This window comes from Cydia strobilella, chromosome Z, assembly GCF_947568885.1.
Source record: "Cydia strobilella chromosome Z, ilCydStro3.1, whole genome shotgun sequence".
NCBI lineage: Eukaryota > Metazoa > Arthropoda > Insecta > Lepidoptera > Tortricidae > Cydia > Cydia strobilella.
The window spans coordinates 12,218,677-12,240,952 of record NC_086068.1 but is presented as its reverse complement, the minus strand read 5'-3'; positions in this window follow the sequence as shown (position 1 = coordinate 12,240,952).

Sequence of the window (22,276 nt, the reverse complement as noted above, 5' to 3'; positions counted from 1 at the left end):
TCCAACTTTACTCGGATATTTATTATGTGACACTATAAACAAAAAAACAGACAGACGGACACAGACAGACGGACAGACAGACAGACGGACAGCGCGGAGTCTTAGTAATAGGGTCCCGTTTTTACCCTTTTTGTACGGAACTAAAAAAAGAAGAAAAATCACTCAACTTAAATAGTAATTTTACCGCTTTCGAATTTTGATATTGTAAGGCAACGTTTTTAAAATACCTAAATAAAAATCGACAAACTTCGATCAAAATTGACACTTGGTGCGCATGGTCTTTCCCGTTCTTTCTTGCGAAATGTGCCTTATGTGCCAGTGATAGCGGCAAACCGATGGAACGGCCTTAAAGCAATCAATCTGGAGACACAGTGACGCATGTTGGTCATTGCGATAGGGAACTCATTGAATTGGCTCGGTAAGTAGACAACATTCTCTTTAATTTTTTTTAATACCTAATAATGAAAAATTCCATAGAATCGGACCAAAGTTAACTCTGCATGGCATAATTTGCAATGACAAAGTGTGACAATGTCAAATTTCTATGAAAATATGACGTTTATAATGATTAATGACAATCCCTCACTTTGTTCTATTTAAGGCAGTGCAATATATGTTAGATTCAGACGGACTCCATATTTTTATACGTGAAATTTTTATTCCTAATCGATTACGTGTCATAATATTAATAATATTCCTTTTATAAAAAATTCAAAATGCTGATTTTGTTGAAGACAAAATTGCCAAGTATGTGCCGTCACACCAGAAGGAGGGGGTTGCCAAATGTGACCAGGTGTGACAAGGACCTCAAAACATCATAAAATTCCTGTGACGTAATTTATGTATGACCCATAAGGTACCATTTGATTAGTTGTATTTCAATGAAAAAAAAAATCCAAAAACTATTATTAACGCAATCCTAAAACACCAAGACCCCAAAAACGTGAAATCCTTAAGATCAAAATAAGCACCTACGGGTATTTATTTTCCATGTCTGACAAGCAGTGGTGTTTTAACCTTCTGGACGCCAAGAGCCACTAAATAGGTCGTGTGCTGTCGTGCCTGCCACGCCAGCGACCATTAAAGTGGTCACGGCGGAATAAAATCCACGTTGACGCGCGAATTGATATTATTATTTGTCCGTCTGTCCATATCTCGAGACCTTTAGGAGGCATGCGATATTAGATAACCGTAAATTGGTCCCAGCTGGCAAAGGAGCTATTGTAAATACAGTGGAGAAAAGTGCCGGGTATGGTGTGGTTAAGTTTGGATGGTCTTAAGATTAGGCTATTGCTGAGAGGTCCGGACACCTGCCAAAATAATGTTTCTACACCTTTTCGAGGCAGGCGATGGCTTGCCGCTAACTAGATGGGCCCCTGAAACTGTCGTCGTAAAGAGGACCAGGAGCAACACCGGTGTGAGCGGCTCAGGGGTGTCGAGAGGTGTGCGCCGCTTTCTACCCAGTGGCTGTTGCCAGCCACTGTGCCAACTCGCGTCTTATGCATCTTTCACTTACACCCCAATGAAGCCAAGCCAGAGCTGAGTCCTGCGGGTCCCCTTGGGGTCCACTCCGACTGACGAAGACACGCCGGAAACGGAGACCCTGACCGACTCTCGGTTGCACTCAGGTCCATGGGGTCGTTACTCCTAAACAGCTCACCACAAGCTGCCCATTATTGTTATTATAATTTTTGATAGGTAGTTGCTATCAGGAACAAGAAACTTGCTTGGCTTATCGCTATCAAACATTAATGAAATGTAAACTCATCTCTATCTTGTAACCATAACAATGCTTGATCTTGTATTTTTTGCGGAGATAATAAGTTTTTGCCAAAAATATCATTTTTGGTACAAGCTTTTATCGCTGACTACTTTTTTACCACAGGCAACTAATACTCATCGACACAACTCTAAAAGCCCCAAACACAATTAGACCAGGAAATAAATGCCCTTTTCATTTTGTGTAAGTGACCAAGTCGCTCAGACGCATAGTTTCCGAGATATAATCGAAAAACCGAAAAATGGAACCTCCAAACCCCCTTCTCCCCCCAACAGCAGGGTTACGGCCGGGGACTTTTGATATGTTCATCTCCTAACTAGTCCAAACAAAGCTACGAAGTTAAAATTTGTGTTCCTTGCATTTCCCTCTATACCTTCGTTTTGCTTGGCCTAAATGAGGGCTATCGTTTTTGTGCTCACCAGTTGGCGCCACTGTAGATGTAGGTCCAGAAAAACAGATCTCAAAATTCTTCTATGCTTCATCACTACATAGTATAAAACAAAGTCGCTTTCCGCTCTGTATGTATGTCTGTCCCTATGTATGCTTAGATCTTTAAAACTACGCAACGGATTTTGACGCGGTTTTGTTTTAATACATAAGAGTGATTCAAGAGGAAGGTTTATATGTATAATTTGTAAAAGTTTTGTGTAAATTAGTTCATCTACCCGTGCGAAGCCGGGGCGGGTCGCTAGTATTTTTATAAAATGGACAGGAGCATTGTCTTGGTGGAACAACACTGTTTTAGATATCATACTGGTCTTTTTGTTTTAATTTCTTGTGTAAGTGCGCCTACCCCTATATATCTATACATATAGACTAAATTAAAGGTAGGCGCACTTAAAGAGCCGGAGAGAGAGAGAGAGAGAGAGATGTTAAACACTATAGATCTTTCAATCGAGATCTAGTCAAGTAAACAATAAAAGTACCTTTACTTTACTTTAAGCATAATTCAGCTCGATTGATAGTGCTACTTTTATAGTCTTAATTATGGGAGAGGAGCCTAGCTTATAAAATACTCCCAAAGGCAACTCTATTTTTAGACTATAGGCTCCCTTACATTAATTAAGTTGGAGGAGGAAGGTAATGGTATAATTGAATAAAAGAAATGAGATTTACACTTACTTGTATAATTGGCAAACCTTTTATAACACCTTAATTCACTCACTTATTAGTTTTAGCACTGATGATCACTCTTCGACCTCTAGTGGTGAACTCAAAGGTTAACTGGAAGAGATCCCTCAAAGGGATAAGTTCGCCTTTGTACATCTTATTATTTGTACCATGTAATTTTTAATATGTATATTTGTACAATAAAGAGTTTACTACTACTACTACTACTTACACGGCAGGCGCTTCTAGGAGGCTTAGCGGCAAGCTTTGCACAGACATACCTATACACACTGCGCATGGTCGTATCGCAATGAGATCGTTGTTATTTTTTATTACAGGATTGCAATTTTTTTAAGTGATTAAAAATCCACGCCAGCTTTGATCTACCACATATACAAATACATAGCTACTCTTATTTGCACAAGTCAATGAAAAATATCAATTAGGACACGTATTAATAATAGCAGAGGCAGACAAAAGTGGGTGTTATCAACTTATCACTTAATGAGCGATCTCTTCCAGTTTTCAGCCAACCTTTTGGTAGTAGAAAACTAGGCAAATACAATCGTATCAGTATGTAATGCAGTAACAATAGAATCCTCTATATAGCTAGAGATCTTAGATCCCGTTTTCTAAGGGGACCTTGCATTTTTGAGACAAAGCAAACCGCTTGGAACAGGTGTTCCTGGGGGTGATCTGAGCTGATTTAGCCCGGTTGCCACGAGGTTCCCCCCAGCAGGTGGGCAGGGGAGGGGGGGAAAAGTGCCTCCGGCGCGCCCCACTCTTAAGCTTTATATCTGCATATATCTAGCAAATATATCAAGTTTGGTGTCTTTTTCGTATAATTCGAGGATGAAGAATTCATTTCTGTGATTAAATTTTCACTCACCCATACAAAAAATACGAGAAATTGAAAATTCAAAAATTTTCTTTACACTTTTTTTTTCGAAAATCCTCTACAAAATTAAAACTATGGCGATTTGCTCTAGAAAAAAAATACCTGTAAATAGCCCAGTTATCCTTCTATATAAAATAGTAAACTTGTCAAACATTTTTCTTTTATAACTCTGTTAAAAAAAATGTTTTGTGTCGCGCGGCGTACCCGCGTTGTAAGAGCGGTATGCAGCTTTTAGGATTTTTAAGTATGTTTAGATGATTTCTAACAAGTTGTTATTTTTCTGGTTGTAGATTACATTAATAAATTACTTCTGGATGTGATATATAGTTGGTCAAGCAAATCATGTCAGCAGAAAAAGGCGCGAAATTCAAATTTTATATGGGACGATATCCCTTCGCGCCTACATTTTATAAATTTGCCAGTAGTTATTATAAATGTGATAAAATTAGCATAGTTAGATGTTTGACAAAAATGCGGGTTAAAATTAGATATCTATTGTTCGCAATTGCCACTACATGCACATAGGTCCGTACATTTTAGTTTTTTTAACGCAGTTGCACCTCCTTGCTCATTTGTTTTGCAGCGGCAACGAATAATCTCCAAACAAGCAGCAGCCGCCGCAGGTCGGCTTGTCCATATGGGCTCCCAATAACCATTTTGTTTGGACCAGCCCCAGTCAGCAGGGCATGGTAGCTGTTGCTGAGAGGATATAATCTGTCCCCAAACCTACTCCCCAAACTCCTCCTTGGTAAACTGCACGGAGAATATGTTTACGTAGGGCATCTTCTGTTGGAGGCAGATTCTCTAACTCAGGGTTTCTTAAACTTTTTGCTATCACGGACCATTTTCACAATTTAAACAATTCCACGGACCCCGGTTAAAATATATTTTAGAAAAATAATAAAAACCCTTATTTATATTTTAAAATTTATTTTTATAAGTTTCATTACACTTAGGTTTCGTCAAGTTTATTACAAAATTTCCTAATAAGTATGTTTACAGTAGGTATTTGACTTACTGCGGACCCCTGATAAACATGCTACGAACCCCTAAGGGGTCCGTGGACCCCACTTTAAGAAACCCTGCTCTAACTGGAGATTTCTTATTGTATAAAGTACTCTTCGACACTCATTTACCTGATCTGAAATCAGTAACAAAATGCATAGTGTTAAAATACTGTCTAGGGATCAGTGTTGGCAGAAACGTTAATGCAATTAACCATTAACCAGTACAAATTGAACCGTAAACTGTAACTGTCCGTTACGGTTTACGGTTCAATTTGTACTGGTTAATGGTTAATTGCAATTAACGTTCGGCCAACACTGCTAGGGATCAATTCACACCTCGTAATTCAAATCTGTCCAGACTTAAAAATGTAAGACTCTTACTTGTGATACAAGACCATAACAAATTTTTCCAATATTTGCAAATTTGGCAACGCCTGCTCAGTATTGCCTTGTTTGTCGTATTTAAATCCCTCTGTTACAGCAGGTCCAGCAGGATATGCCCTCCAAGCTTGAAATACGCTTTTTTTCACCTTTCCACACAAAAAAGAAACAGTGTCGCAACCTGAAAAGGCGTGGAAGAATGCTAAGACTACTGTACTTTCTGGTCCTGTGAAATAAATTATATATCTATGCGTTACAAATAAAATCATATGTTTAAAGAAAGTTTGCAGCACGTGACCAATTGCCCAGATGACCTGTCTCGTACTGCGGTGACATATTTATTTTATTTACAATTAATGGAGAAACTACAAAAGTTACCTAATGAAGATGCAATAGCATGGCACGAGAGGAACTGGTCATTCTTTCCTGTGCCAATATGTACCCATAACTCCTGGAGCTCCGGCAATTGTGATATACATGCAACTGCGAGAACAACAAAATCAGTATCCACTGTGCGTAGCATAATTTTTGTGTGACCTGGGGCTACAGCATCAGCCACATAATGGACCATCATGCGCGTGTCTGCTTCCTGTACGAGGGCAACTGGTCACGTGCTGCAAACTTCCTTTAAATATATGATTTTATTTGTAACGCATAGATGTATAATTTATTTCACAGGACCAGAAAGGACAGAAGTCTTGCCATTCTTCCACGCCTTTTCAGGTTGCGACACTATTTCTTTTTTGTGTGGAAAGGCGACAAAAAGCGTATTTCAAGCTTGGAGCGCATATCCTGCTGTAACGAAGGGATTTAAATTTGGCAAACAAGGCAATATTGAGCAGGCGTTGCCAATATTGGAAAAATTGTTATTGTCTTATATGACAAGTAAGTCTTACAATATTAAGTCTGAACAGATTTCAATTACGAGGTTGCAACCCTAGACTTATTTTAACACTATGCATTTTGTTATTGATTTCAGATCAGGTACAAGTACGAGTGTAAATGAGTGCCGAAGAAATCTCCAGTTAGAGAATCTGCCTCCAACGGAAGATGCGCTACGTAAACATTATTCTCCGTGCAGTTTACCAAGGAGGCTATGTTTGGGGACATATTATAGCCGCTCAGCAACAGGTTGGAACATTGGGAGCCCATATGGACAAGCCTACCTGCGGCGGCTGCTGCTTGTTTAGAGCTTATTCGTTGCCGCTGCAAAACAAAATGCGCAGGGAGGTGCAACTGCGTTAAAAAAAACTAAAATGCACTGACATATTTATGTGCATGTAGTGGCAATTGCGAACAATATATATCTTATTTTAACCCGCATTTTTTGTCAAACATCTAACTATGTTAATTTTATCACACCCATACTAATCCATACTAATATTTTAAATGCGAAAGTGTGTCTTTCTGTCTGTTTGTTACCTCTTCACGCTTAAACCGCTGAACCGATTTACTTGAAATTCAGTGTAGAGATAGTTTGAGTCTCGGGGAAGGTCATAGGATAGTTTTTATCTCAGAATTCACCCCTTAAGGGGGTGAAAAGGGGGGTGGAAGTTTATATGGGGAATCAATAAAAAGGAGATTGGATAAAAGTCGCGGGCAAAAGCTAGTATTATATATGCGAAAGTGTGTCTGTCTGTCTGTCTGTTACCTCTTCAGGCTTAAACCGCTGGACCGATTTAGTTGAAATTTGATATAGAGATAGTTTGAGTCCCGGGGAAGGACACAAGGTGGTTTTTATATCAGAAATTATCCTTTAAGGGGGTGAAAAGGGAGGTGGAAGTTTGTATGGGAAATCGATAAAAAGCATATTGGATAAAAAATAAGCTACCCAAATACTAACTCCACGCACACGAAGTCGCGGGCAAAAGCTAGTTAATAGTAAAGTTTTCCCAAAGTCTTTATTTGTATATTTGTATATATATCACGTCCAGAAGTAATTTATTAATGTAGTCTACGAACAGAAGAATAAAAACTCATCAAAAATCATCTAAACATACTTAAAAATCCTAAAAGCTGCATACCGCTCTTACAACGCGGGTACGCCGTGCGACACAAAACATTTTTTTTAACAGAGTTATAAAAGAAAAATGTTTGACAAGTTTACTATTTTATATAGAAGGATAACTGGGCTATTCATAGGTATTTTTTTTCTAGAGCAAATCGCCATAGTTTTAATTTTGTAGAGGATTTTCGAAAAAAAAAAGTGTAAAGAAAATTTTTGAAATTTGATTTTCTCGTATTTTTTGTATGGGTGAGTGAAAATTTAGTCACAGAAATGAATTCTTCATCCTCGAATTATACGAAAAAGACACCAAACTTGATATATTTGCTAGATGTATGCAGATATAAAGCTTAGAGTGAGGCGCGCCGGAGCCACTTTCCCCCCCCTCCCCTGCCCACCTACTGGGGGGAACCTCGTGGCAACCGGGCTAAATCAGCTCAGATCACCCCCAGGAACACCTGTTCCAAGCGGTTTGCTTTGTCTCAAAAATGCAAGGTGGTGGACCTAAGATCTCCCACTAATATGTTGGTACAGTACAATTGATCACACGTATCTACAGCTCGCATCGCGTGCGGGACGTTTGCGATACCATGCAGCTTGCGTGTTGATAATACAGGGCTCTTAGATTATTAGCTTGTTATAGAATACCAGACCAATAAACTGCCTACGTCAATAGACGCTGTGATATTAATATATAATAAGGATTGTCCTGTTCTGTGGCCATTCATAACAATAATACTCGTATCACCGGATGAGGTGCTCATAATGGACCGTAGGCAAAGATAAGAGACAAGGACTATATTATACATATTATTGTACTTGGTAAAACTTACATTGAACGAATTAATGTTTCTTTATTCAGGCAATAGACCCATTACATAGTTTTAGTTTTAAAATGCAAATACAATACAATAAAACATAAAAAGAAATACGGTAAAAATTAAATTGGTTTTTTTTATACTACGTCGGTGGCAAACAAGCATACGGCCCGCCTGATGTTAAGCAGTCTCCGTAGCCTATGTACGCCTGCAACTCCAGAGGAGTTACATGCGCGTTGCCGACCCTAACACTCCTCTCCCTCGTTGACCTCTGGCAACCTTACTCACCGGCAGGAACACAACACTATGATGGATTTTCTGTAAGATGGAGGTACTTCCCCAGTTGGGCTCTGCTTTAGATCTGGAATGACATCCGCTGTCCTGTGCCCTACCACACAAAGCGAGAGGACATTCACAGTGCCCATGCCTCTCTTTTGGACGTAGTTTAAGGACATACCCGGGTCCAATAGAATAAAAAAAAAAACTCACTAAACACTAAAAAAACTAAACTACTTACGGTTCGGTTGCTGATGCGCGGACAACCAATGCAGGAAAAACGCGTTTTGGTAAATGTTTTCATTTACTGTCACAATAAGCCTATTATTAGAAATGCGTACCCTGTTCCAGAAGGACGCTATTCGGTTTCTAATAATGGCAAAAAGTCAGGTACCCTGGCTTCAACAAACATCGCTGACGCACTGCAGAACCGTGGTTGTTTGGTCAGAATTCGCAAGGCGTCATTGTACTGTACTCTAAGGATGTTGTAAGCTTTTCGTGTATATTTCGTCCATAGTTGGCAAGTATAAAAACTTTGGCAATATGCCCGAACTAACACAAGCTTAACATCCTTAGAGCACTTAGCGAATCTGCGCGCCAGCATATTACTACGTATTGCCAGGGCCCTTCGTTCACGCTCCATGTCTAGGTAGTCCTGCATGTTATCGCATAGTATATGTCCTAAATACTTGAAGTGTTTTACAACCCGCACTGATTCACCATTTAGAAATACCGGTGCCACTCTCTCCGGACCCTTACCATATCTAAAAATTACCATCTCGGTCTTAGCCGTATTGTATTTCATGCCATTTTTTAAGGCAAAGTTCTGGCAAACCGCTAAGAGCTCGCGCGTAAGACACCGATCGATGGACTGAGAAGAACCATGTCATCCGCATAACTTAATAGTACATTACTACAGAGGCCGGGAAGGAAGGGGTGGCCGGCCGAATAGAATATACGGCCGAACGTAGTGAGGCCGGATAGTTATGAGGCCGACAACCCGTTTTCACGCCGATGTATGTATAGTGCTTTTCTCAAACCCGGCTCCCATCCCCCCACTCAGTCCTACCGCTCTAATGCCATAGAGCCCAAGTCAGGTTCAAAAAAAAAGTTTTTTCTAATAGGCGTATTGGCAGAATGTCATAAACGAACCAAAAAGCAAATATTGCTTATAGTTTTTTTTAATGGCTGAATGCCATGATGCTGTGCCACAATTACATGTGAAATAGAAATTAAAAAAAAGCCACTTCCCGGCCTAGGCCTGCAACTTTGTATGAAATTTCATTACAGACCTCTCGTCTAGCCGCGCCTGAAACGTGATACTTCCCAGCCTAATATAAAGAACGTAATATCAATATTACATAGCATGTTTGAGAAAATTATTATAACAGACGCTATCAATATGGCAGCCGACACGAGTCCCCTCAGCTCATCGATCAGATCGTTAATATAAATATTAAAAAGGTCCGGTGAGGTTAGCCCTCCTTGACGCTCCACATTCTAGTCTCACATTGCCGTGCGTCTCACGTTGCAAGGGGAAAATCTCACATTGCGTGAATGTGAGATTTTCCCCTTTGTTATTGTGTAATTGGGTCAAACGTAAAACTGTGTTCACGTCTTTCCTTTGAGAATAAGGGTTAAATAAGAAAATTAACTTTTGGCTATGTCTACAGGAAAGACGTGAACACAGTTTTGTGTTTGACTCAATTCTATTATTTGCGAGTTCAACCTGTTCACGTCAAACCTGCAAAAAGATAACTAATGAAACTGAAAAAAAAAACCTTTTGAATGGTAGTGCAACAAAAACGATGTCTGATAATTTGCAGCTGTGAGTGAGTAGTTAGTTGACGGAACTGCACCGTTTTCCCGTCTTTCTGCGGTGGAGTGACCTTGTCTTTAGTTACCTACTTAAATATTATTTACTATTGTGCTGCAGAAATATTATTTACTATTGTGCTGCTATAGTAAATACTAGCGACCCGCCCTGCTTCGCACGGGTTACCCTTAACAAATTATAAACCTAATCCTTCCTTAAGAATCACTATTGATAGGTGAAAACCGCATGAAAATCCGTTCAGTCGTTTTGGAGTTTATCGCGAACATACAGACAGACACGACGGGGCTTTGTTTTACATATAAGATGTAGGTGTAGAAGGATTGTATTTGGATAAATATAATGCAGACAGTAAGTATTTGGTGACTTACCTCGGCGGTTTCATTGTGCACTGATACATAATGAAAGCTAATCATTACATATGCACAGCTACATACAATGCATTCGAGTCGGAACAAGCTAACTCCGCCACGCGCTGAGACACAATGGCCACACGCTCAAACACAATGGCCACGTGCTCGCCAAAAAACAATGGCTTTTATTTAACATATTAGGATTTTTGGTGCAAAAATCATTTGAGAAGATTTAAACTATACCTATAGAAGTGGAACGTGGGCGATCTCGTTGCGAACGCGAACGCCGTGGGCCCGCCGCACCGCGCCGCGCCGCGCCGCTTCGCTTTTCGTTCGTGAGTTGTTCGCTTATGTAGGTAAGATCATGTTATATCTATCTTTGATAAGACGCAGCTTAGTTTATCAAAAAAAAACGGCCAAGTGCGAGTCGGACTCGCGCACGAAGGGTTCCGTACCATTACGCAAAAAACGGCAAAAAAATCGCGTTTGTTGTGTCACTTAAATATTTATTTTATTTTGTTTGTGTATTTGTTGTTGTAGTGGCAAGAGAAATACATCATCTATGAAAATTTCAACTTTCTAGCTATCACACACAGCTATAGCTATACAGCCTGGTGCCAGACAGACGGACAGACAGACAGACAGACGGATAAACAAAGACAGTGGAGTCTTAGCAAAAGGGTAAATTACAATTATTTATCATTTATTCATCATCATCATGATCATCATCATATCAGCCCTTTATCGCCCACTGCTGGGCATAGGCCTCTCTTCCAGTACGCCACTTGTCCCGGTCCTGTTAATCTCATCCAGAAGTGACCCGCAATCTTCCGGATGTCGTCACTCTGCCTAGCAACATGTCACGTCCAACTCCATTTTAGGTTGCTAATGACGAAACCAACGTCTTGCCTATAATAATAAGTAATATATCATCATCATCATCATCATCAAATAACTCTACAATAAAAATTAATAGTAATTATAAGATTTGATTATGCACAGTAAAAACGGGACCCCCGTTTTTACCCTTTACAAAACCCTAAAAAAGTACCTACACTTTTTCTGAAAACCCCCAAATAAATAGTGTAAAATATTTGGATAATGGGGACTACATTTACTGTATGGAGAAGACGTCGTCCCCTTTCGTTCGTGATACAAATTAAGTTAATATACCTACATTTACCTCTCTTGTTGACACCTTTATCAAAAAATACTTTGCTTTGGATTATGTCTAGAGGTCATTCCGATATAATTTTCGACCATCGCTCATTAAAGATTAGTTACTAATAACAAAGATACACGAGCTCGCCATGCTAGCAGCCATTAAAATAATAAATTAGTCACGTTGGACAATTAGTGTACCTATTACATTACAATTTTTACGGAGCGCATTAGCCTGTCTAGTCTTCACAGTTTCATTATTATTCAACACTTTACTCGCTCACTTATTACATTATTATTCTAATCTCTCTGTAATGTTTCTTTTTGTTTAAAGGAGCTGTTAAAATATACCTACTTAACGACACACGACCGTGAAATCGGGTTCTATTTATAAGTATTTTTCAACAGAAAGCAACCTGTCTTCATTGCTCTCGAGTGTAAGAACGTAAGCAACTCTATTGTAAGAATGATACGTAAACGATATCACATATGACCTTACTATGGAAATGGGCATGTAACTTGTCTGTGTTAATAGTTAAGGTGCACCCAGAGGCGCACGCGTATAGCACATCTATGTAATGCTAGGTCTATGGCCGTAATATGTGTTTCAAATTCAAAGGCCTATCGTCCATGGTTTCGTAATGATAGGGAATTAAAAGAGAGTGTGGAAGAGGGTTTCAATTGACCCCATAGGTGTGTTAATTGAAACACTATCTGTGGACGTTTGAAACGTCTAATATATTCGGTAAAATGAAAGATAATTTGTTATTCCTAATCTTTTTTAAATAACTATCACGGTAGTCGTTCAATGAGATCAGCTAAATGTTTGGAATTAAAATACAAATAAATATTGATATTTTAGATTTTTAGGAAGAAAGTACCTACCAAATGTAAGCTTAAGTAATTAATTTTTAAATATTACATTTTTGCGACATACAGTCTATGTTGTATTTTATTATGGATTCAAATAAATAATAAAAACATTTAAAAAAGAGGTGTGAACCTGTAGACACATTATAGATTGATTCCAATAGACACGATTCCCATCACTACTTACTATGGAGACCAGTTGAAATTACCCCGTTTAAATCTATTGTCTTTTTTTATCAAAAGTAAACGGGTTCAATATGGATCCCTTACGCCATGGCTAACCACATGAGCTCAGGTTTAGCGGTGCAAGCTCACTGTTGTTGCCTGTTTATATAAAATGCTCATTTTAAAGTATACAGACAACATTTTTGGATGTGAGTCTGAAAAAATTAAACCAAAATAACTAATCTCCAGTATGAAGGCAATAAATTACCGGTACTGTAAATAGTAGTTTTCGGTAGTCAAAGTTGCACTTTATAACGTACCACTCGAAATTGCCCCGCTGCACCTTATTTATTTTACAAGGGGGCAAAGTTGTTGTTTAACCTCTCGTGCTAGCATTGATACCCGAGCAAGTGAAAGATTCCAAAATTGAACTACAGGTGTAGCGAGTGGTTCGAAAAATGGAATCTTGAGAATTTGCGAGGGTTTCATGGCACGACGATTAAACAAATTTTGCCAACGAGTGAAACACAACATTTTTCACCACACCAACACAAGGAAAACACTATCTGTTATATATCAAACAAAAACAAAGCAAATCAATAAAAACTTTCAAAATGAATGTTAATAACTATTTATCAATATCATTCAAAATAATTATTTAAAAGTTAATTCTACCTACCAGCCAACATAAGGAAACAAACAAGGACATTTATGGGGAGTAAAATTAAACGTTACGTTAACATAAAACATAACGCGTTACTTTATGTTTTGCGCGCAACTTATCTTGTGCATCCCCTAGCAACGGCGGCATGGAACATGGAAAAACATTATTTATAATTATAATGTCGACACTCTCAAGGGAATCAAAATTTATAAGCATAGATGTAGGATGTTTATAAGGTACTTCCCGTTGACCTATAACTATGACATTTGGCAAGTAATAGCGTCTTACACTGCAAGTACAGGGAAAAATCTGAAAACTATAAATTTGTAAAAAAAAAGTTAAATTTGTACGGAACTCTCGGTGGGCGAGTCTAAGTAATTAAGTATAATTACTTAGACAAATCTTTCTCATAGTATATCGTCGGCAGGAGTGTACGCGACGGGCGGTAATCTGTGGTACCTATCCTCTGTGTAAGTTTTATTAGTGCAATTTGTAATTTATATGGAACTGTGTAATAGCAGCAAGCCTGAACCGACCCTATTGTTCTAAGAATTATAATCTGTTGGTTTATTCATAGATTGTTGGTATTCAAAACACGCAGTAAATAAGTAATAGGACGAGCAATGAACGAGATAATTAATTGCATTTTGCAATGCAGGCTCCGCTGTACTGGTAGCTACAATCCATTAAATTTGTATCGGTAACAAATATATAAGATAGGTTTAATTGATACAACCTACCTACCCATCTTTAGATAAGTAGTGACTGGGCTTCTACCTACTTGATACTAGTACTACTTAGTTGATTTTTCTATTCAAAAAAATCTTGTTAAACCTTATCGCCGATCTACTCCAAACTATGGATTAAAATTTTAATAAATCAAATTTTGCATTAAGACCATATAAGACACCTATCCCTCCCTTTATTTGTTGTTATAGCGGCAACAGAAATACATCCTCTGTGAAATTTTTAACTGTCTAGCTATCACGGTTCATGAGATACAGCCTGCTGACAGACGGACCGACAGATATAACGATCATTGTTCATACCCGCTTGAAGGTAAGTATAAAAAGTAGGTAGGTATCAGCAGCGCAACAGCGTATACACAATGATTACTGCCTTAGAGTAATATGATGCTATGTTGCGAGTTACCTAAGTACTGAACTACTGAGCACTTAAACCGCAATAGTGTGTTTTGTAGTGGAATTGAATTGAAACTGACATGCGATACAATTGAAAGTATTACTCGAAAACAACAGGGGTCGATATAGAGGAGGATGCGGCAGTAATGACCGAAGCCTGGAGGTCGCCGGTGACCCCCCTCAATCATCCAGTTTAGAAGCCGTTCTAGCTCCCCCAACATTGACGTCAAATCAATCGCATCGTTTTAAAGTAATATAATACCTACATGTAGTTGAGAACGCAAGTGCTGTCGTACGTATGTAATTATGTATACAGGCTGTCCTTAGCCATTGGACAATCCCTGAAATCCCACGTAGGGTTACTTCTCCGGAATGCTCTAACGTAATTTTTTTTTTAAATTAGAACAAAAGAAAAAAAAATTCAAAAGTTGTTTCCAACATAGAGTAACTGATACTAGAGCGGTACTGTCATAGTAAATTTTGTAACCCCAGTAAATTCACTGCCATCTGTCGACACACTTTAAAACTAAAAACAAAGATTTATAAAAATACGATAGCATGTATTTAAATATAGATAAATGATTTTTTTATTTGCATTAATTATTTTTATGATTTTGACCCATCTTCTTTCACTGATATGCGTTAAAATTGTTAAATAACAAACGAAACCGTCAACGCCATCTATACGACTGTAGGCCAAAACTAGTAGCGCCCTCTGAACGAGAATCAAATTTTCTTAATTTTTGAGGCACGTTTTTTCCTTAGACTGTATCCATCTATTATGGAGTTATATCTATCTTTGTTTCCAATAAGCGACAACAAAAAGAAACATACTCTATCAATCATTGGCAGTGCTTTTGACAATTTGCTCGAAAATGTGCGGCAATGATGACATTTGTCAAGTCAGAATCTTATTAGTGTCATATATAAAAAAGATAATCAAAAAGGTCGAAGAAGGTTTCATACTATTTATTACCTCAGGAGCTACTAACACACATGTGGCTCCTAAGTAAAAGAAATCGTAATTTGTTCATATCTTCGCTACACCGGTTGTTATGATACTTTATATACTGGTTCTAAATAACAAAACTTCCGTGAGACACAGACTTATTAAACATATTAATAACGGGTCACTCACGTATTTTAAGTCGAAAAACGCTCGACATGTTTCACTCCGTACCGAGGAGCGTCATCAGGAGCTTTGGTTGGTTCTAAATACCCTAAATGCATATGTACATTTCGACTGTGTCCAATGGTTAGAGACACCCTGTATTGGCACCTACTTATTTTACATAGATACAAATGATACAATTACCTGCTATGTAAAATTGTAATAAAATGCGCCCCTTGCCATGTATTTACCTACTTGCGTGAAGATCTGAAGATCAAAGCCATAATTTTCGTCATATTAATATCGTATATAATTTTCGAAGTACGAGTATATGTATAAGATATGTACCCCCAAGGACATAGGTACCTACTTCAATCTATTTTACCGATAATTCTCACTGATGTGAGTGATTTCCGAAAGTTCGTATTTTTGAAACTCATCGGTGACTTACATTTGTCATACCTATGATATCGATTTACGAGTGCCCCTACCTACTCGTAATTGAAATCACCATGCGATTGTTTTTGACAGTTGACGTAGGTATGTGACAACTGCCAAAAGTGCCAAAGTATGTTTTTCGGAAGAATTAGCAGCGGGGCTCGATTGTGAAATTTGTGATTGCGACGATTTATTGAAAATATAAAAAATGGCAAGCCTGGAGGAGTACATTATGATGACGATGACGGACACGGACAGCGACGAAGACGACGACGTTCCTCACCGTCATCATAATCCAGCTGCGGTAGGCGTCGCTGAAAGAATTCATCACGAGCAAGCATTTGCGATGATTAATGCGACATTTAAAAAATAATAATTTCGGCTTACGAAACCGTTGGTGCGGGCTCTAATTGAAGAGTTAAGAATGTAAATGTGGCAGAAAGTTTGCCACATCGGAGTTTTTCATCTTCTTCTTCTTCTTCTTTTAAAATTATGGCTTCAGCCCAGTGGGACTATTTCGCCAGTATCAAGGTATTGAGAGGTTTACAAACGACAAAAATTGTACGGTTGTACAAGACAGTGTACGGTGATTTGTTAGCTCTTGTAAATCGATAACTAGTCTTTACAAGAAGCACGTGGACTACCGGCCGTTGACTCCAAGATGGTGGTTAAACGCGCTTCAAAATTAATTCTCCATTCACTGCACACTACCACATTAGTTTACTGTATAATAAGCTATCGATATTACACTTTAAACAATATTAATAAGCAAAAAACAAAGTAATTAATCACGATGCTAACTATCAAGATGGCGCTCGAACCGGAAGTCCGGAGTTTTTCATTCTCGTATGAGAATTTGTACTTTTGGCAGATGTCATATAACATACATCAACTGTCAAAAACAATCGCATATCGCATGGTGATTTCAATTACGAGTGGGTAGGGGCACTCTTAAATCGATATTATAGGTATGACAAATGTAAGTCACCGATGAGTCAAAAATACGAACTTTCGGAAATCACACATCGGTGAGAATTAGTCACTTTGTGAGATTTATAAATCGCACTCCGTATGTATGTTGGTTTTTCGGATAACTCCTTATCATGTGAACCGATTTCAACAATTTTTGTTTTATTTGTGTCATCTCATAGACAATTCAAGTACAACAAACACCCGCAAATGGGCTTAAATTGGAAATTAAATAAGGAAATGTTATATGATAATAAAAAAAGTTTTCAAGAGGTGTGATTATATTTTTCCTGTAATATTTATGATAATGTTATATAAAAATTTCATAATTTTTCGTTGGTAAACTTCGGAGATGGTTTTGGGGGGGTAGGGGATGGTTTTTTTTTTTCACATTTTCCATCATAAGTCAATTTTTTTACTATGAAAAACAAATAAAAAATTGTTTTGTTATGTTCAATTCGAGCTCTTTCAAATGATATCCCACTCGACCTAGTAACTAGACTTTAAATTTTGCCCCCTCTTTTCCTTTTGTACCTTTTTTGGTACGGAACCTTAAAAACGTGCCCCGGAATATCGAGAAAAAGTTATACTTGAATACATGGCGCCACACCTTTGGCCTATACTAGGCTAGATGGCGTTGACGCCCCGTTTGATATTTAACAATTTTAACACATATCAGTGAAAGATTATGGGTCAAATTCTTATGACGTTCTAAAAAAAACCGGCCAAGTGCGAGTCGGACTCGCGCACGAAGGGTTCCGTACCATTACGGCAAAATAAAAACAATTATATGCATATGTATGTCATGAAGCAACGTGTATATATATATATATATATATATGTATATATATATATATATGCATTTTTTTGATATTTTTTCCATTATCATTTTTAGTTTTAACCGTGTGTCGATAGAGGCAGTAAATTTACTGTGACTACAAAATTTACTATGACCATAACCATTCTCTTTGCTCTCACCAAAGATAATATATAGTATAGTATACTTAGAGGGTTATTGTTTAATGTCCCCTAATATTTTTTATTATTATTTTTAGAATGCCATTAGACTTTGACCTTTTTGTCACTGATATGTGTGAAAATTATTAAATATCAAACGGTGTCGCCAACGCCATCTACCCGAGTATAGGCCAAAGGTATGGCGCCATCTATTCGAGAATAACTTTTTCTTGATTTCCAAGACCAAGACGTTTTTTCCTTAGACTTTACTTATCTTATACGGAGTTAATATATCTTTGCTCTCACTGAGCGTAGGCAGGCGTGAGCGAGATGGCTGGCGTGCCTGGGTTCGCGGATATCATGTTTTTGATTTTTAATGTTTTGTATGATGGATGAGATTGGCTCAGGACAGGACCGGGATAAGTGGCGTACTCGAAGAGAGGCCTATGCTCAGCAGTGGGCGATAAAAGGCTGATATGATGATGATGAATGTTTTGTAAATTTTGCCAAAAAAAGTACCTAATCGATGAGTTCGGTTCGATCAAAAATAAAATTACTCATTCTCATTATTTTTTAATTTAAAAACTATCGCGGTAACCGAAAACAATATTATGAACATTACATAGTTTTTAAATTAAATTTAATGTAAGGATACAAGATATATACAGTGGTACTACGTAAACGAAATTAATAACTAGCTTAAATCTAAAATAGGCCCTTGAGGCATTGTACCAAGGATGCTGGCGGCATTTCCCCGCTGTATCGCAATGCTGATACGTTGTGCGAGAAAGCCGCCAGCTCTTCGGTCACCAGTTACGTCAACCAGACGCTTCGCGATTTCTGCAAACAACTTATGCGCGCTGGGACCCCATGGACCTAGAGTTTCAACTCCAAATGGAACGAAATGATACTCTCTACCGAGGCTCTTATATTTATTACGTTTTAAAATTTCGGCGCTTTCCGCCGCTCCGCCCGCTTTTACATTAGTCCGTTGGAGGTGGGACGGTGCCAGTGTGTCTACGCAGGTAGCATCCCACACCAACATCCGTCCCAAGCTCCAAGGAACCAAGGACATCCCATCGGGCCTCTTGCCATCATCTCTGATAATGCCAGTCGGCTCAAGAAGAGCGGGTACATTGATGGTGGCAAGAGACCGACGGATTATGTCATTAAGAAGCAATCTTCATATTTTTAGCTTTTGTGCAAAAATTGTTACAAATTTTTAAGGTGCGTTTTAGACCTTCGTGATTTATATATATCGAGCGAAAGTCAAGTAATCAGGTTTAGAATCGATGAACTTACTAGAGAAAGGCCTTAAGATTGCTTATAAAATTTTTGGGAACCGTAGGTATCTATTGAGATTTAAGCGCTACAATTTTTCAAAAACTGCTAGCTGAACCTACTGCACCTTATAGCTTTCAACGAAATCTTGACGAACGCTAGCGACTAGGGAATGCAATCCCGCATGAAGAATTGAATCCCGGTATTCAGCGGGATTGTCAGTCTCAGTCCCGCTGGATACCGGTATTTGCGGGATTCCGCAAATTAGTATACAATTTGACGAATCGGTACTAAATTTGAAGGTTTATAACAAAATTTAGAAATGGTACATTGTGTATTAAGGGTGGTAAACAAGAATTTACGTACGAGTGCAAATTGATGGCTTTATTAACACGAGTTCGTAATTCCTATACCGCCCGTGGCCCACAAATTCCGGCGAAATTCTCTTCGATGTCCTTACCCCCTTTCTCCCCACATGCATCTAAGCCGTGAAGAATTTTCGCCATAAGGAGCGCGCCCGCGCACGTGTTACTCGTAGTAACACGCAAGAACAGTCACTCCTGAATCCCGCAAATCCCGCGGAATCCCGCTTAATTTACGAGCGGGATTAATCCCGCAAATTGCACGCGGGATCCCGGTATTTCGGGATCCTGGTATCGCGGTATTGCATTCCCTACTAGCGACCCTTACCAAATTATACACCTAAACCTTCCTCAAGAATCACTCTATTGATAGATGAAAACCGCATGAAAATCCATTTAATAGGTACCTAGTTTGAGTTTATCGCGAACATACAGACAGACGAGTCGGGGGACTTTTTTATAAGATACAGAAAACTAAGACAAATTCGCTGATGTAGATGGCCCTCCGTTCACAAACAAAGCATGTGGCACAGTACAGCGCCATCTATTTCACTGTCAAATATGTGGCACCATATTTTTTTAGGGTGCGGCCACACATATCGTGATTCGGCGAATATTCCTGATGGCGTCTCTAGGTAAGCGTCCACTTGTCGGTATCGTACACATCGGACGCATCGCATCAAACGGATAATTTTTTCACAGTGCGTCCACTGTATTGGCAGCGTACAGATTACTGACGGTGAGTACCAGCATACGGATTGACGATGCCAGTTCATTTGGATTTTCGTAGTGAGCGCACGTGTGAACTGTGAGAATGGAGGAAAGCGATGAAGAACGAGCGAGCGAGCGCGCGGGGTGCGTCCACCTGATCGGCATTCCGTATGACGTCATCGGCACGCATCGCAAAAGTTGCCTCTCGGAGCAACGGTGTCGGCATTGCCGATGTGCGATGCGTACGATGCGGACAGGTGGACGCAGTTATATGAGTTTCTATACAAAGAATACTACGATCCGTTGCGTGCGATGCGTACGATATCGACAAGTGGACGCTTACCTTTATTTCCCTTAGACAGCGAGGAACATCATCACGAATATTCGCCGAATCCCGATATGTGTGGCCGCAGCATTAGACTTTACATCTCTTGCAAAGCACCAAACTTACAGTAATAACATATACTATACTATCTATGGAACAGGCAGCGATATCTCGCGACGAATAGCTTAAACTATTAGTATTTTGAGTCAGTACTAGATGGCACTAGTGATAGTGGTGTGCATGTGGTGTTTCTAAAAAAATTGACTTCGACTGCACACTTATGATGAGGTTCAAGTGTACCTACCTAACTTTATTCTTGATATGGTATATCATCATAAACCCCGTTATCTAACGCTCAGTTTGGGGGCAAGTGATGGGGCAGTTTCGCTAATATGAATCGATAAATAATGAAGTTGATTTCAATACTCACTCAATAACATATCTATCAAAAGATCTGATTCATAACAGAGCTCTGCTATAGTGATTTTTTTAAATTATTATGAAATATTTTTTTTTTTACTTATATTGTATGTTTCATAATTAATTAATTAACTAATAATAGCATAAAAGCATACTATCTCCACGTCGAATTGTAATAACTTCAATTTTCACAAAAGAATAATTTTATTTTGACAAATAACTCTTTATAAGTAAAATATGAATCGACTAATTATATGTGAAGCAACATCACTATTTTAGCTTGCCCCCAAACTGAGCATTAGATAACGGGGTTTAAATTCATCAATGTCACAGAATAAGTAATAGATAGATAAACCATTTATTCGTCTGCCACAATACACACATATTAAATAAAACAAAAGAAACAGAAGAGATACAAAAAAAACCGGCCAAGAGCGAGTCGGACTCGCGCACGAAGGGTTCCGTACCATTACGAAAAAAAAAAAAATTACGTTTGTTGTATGGGAGCCCCATTTAAATATTTATATTATTCTGTTTTTAGTATTTGTTGTTATAGCGGCAACAGAAATACATCTACTGTCTAGCTATCACGGTTCATGAGATACAGCCTGGTGACAGACAGACAGACGGACAGTGGAGTAATTGTATGTGAGTCTTAGTAATAGGGTCCCGTTTTTACCCTTTGGGTACGTAACCCTAAAAAGCAACATTAAGATAAAAAACAAAACTCAAAAAGAAATAAACCGTAGCATTGCTGTGTGCGTTGCAGCAAAACAAAAGGGTTCTGGCTCAGTTATACCATAGAGTAACTAAGTGTTTTTCAAAGTGTGGGTCGCGACCCCCAGGGGGGTCGCGGCACTTATCCAAGGGGGTCGCGAAGTTCAGCTTTAAGAGAAACTTTTGGAAGGCAGATTTGATTTTTTTTAAGTTTAATAAAATCCAATCCTTTAAAATTTAAAGGTCGTCAATATACATATTAATAAAACAAATCATTTTTAGATAGGTAAACTGTATTTATGTGTTTATGTTTATATTTAAATTTGAACTGTATTCAGTGTGAATAAGAATGAGCTTGTTTCATTTTGACTAGTTTGTCAAATCGGGGTTCCTGCCGCAACATGCAGACGATTAAATCATTTTCCAAATTCAATCTATTCCCTTTTCTTCGTTTTGATATCGACTATTGTCGAAGACATTGTCATTGTTGATTGTTGTTGAAGTTACTCGAAATAAAAATG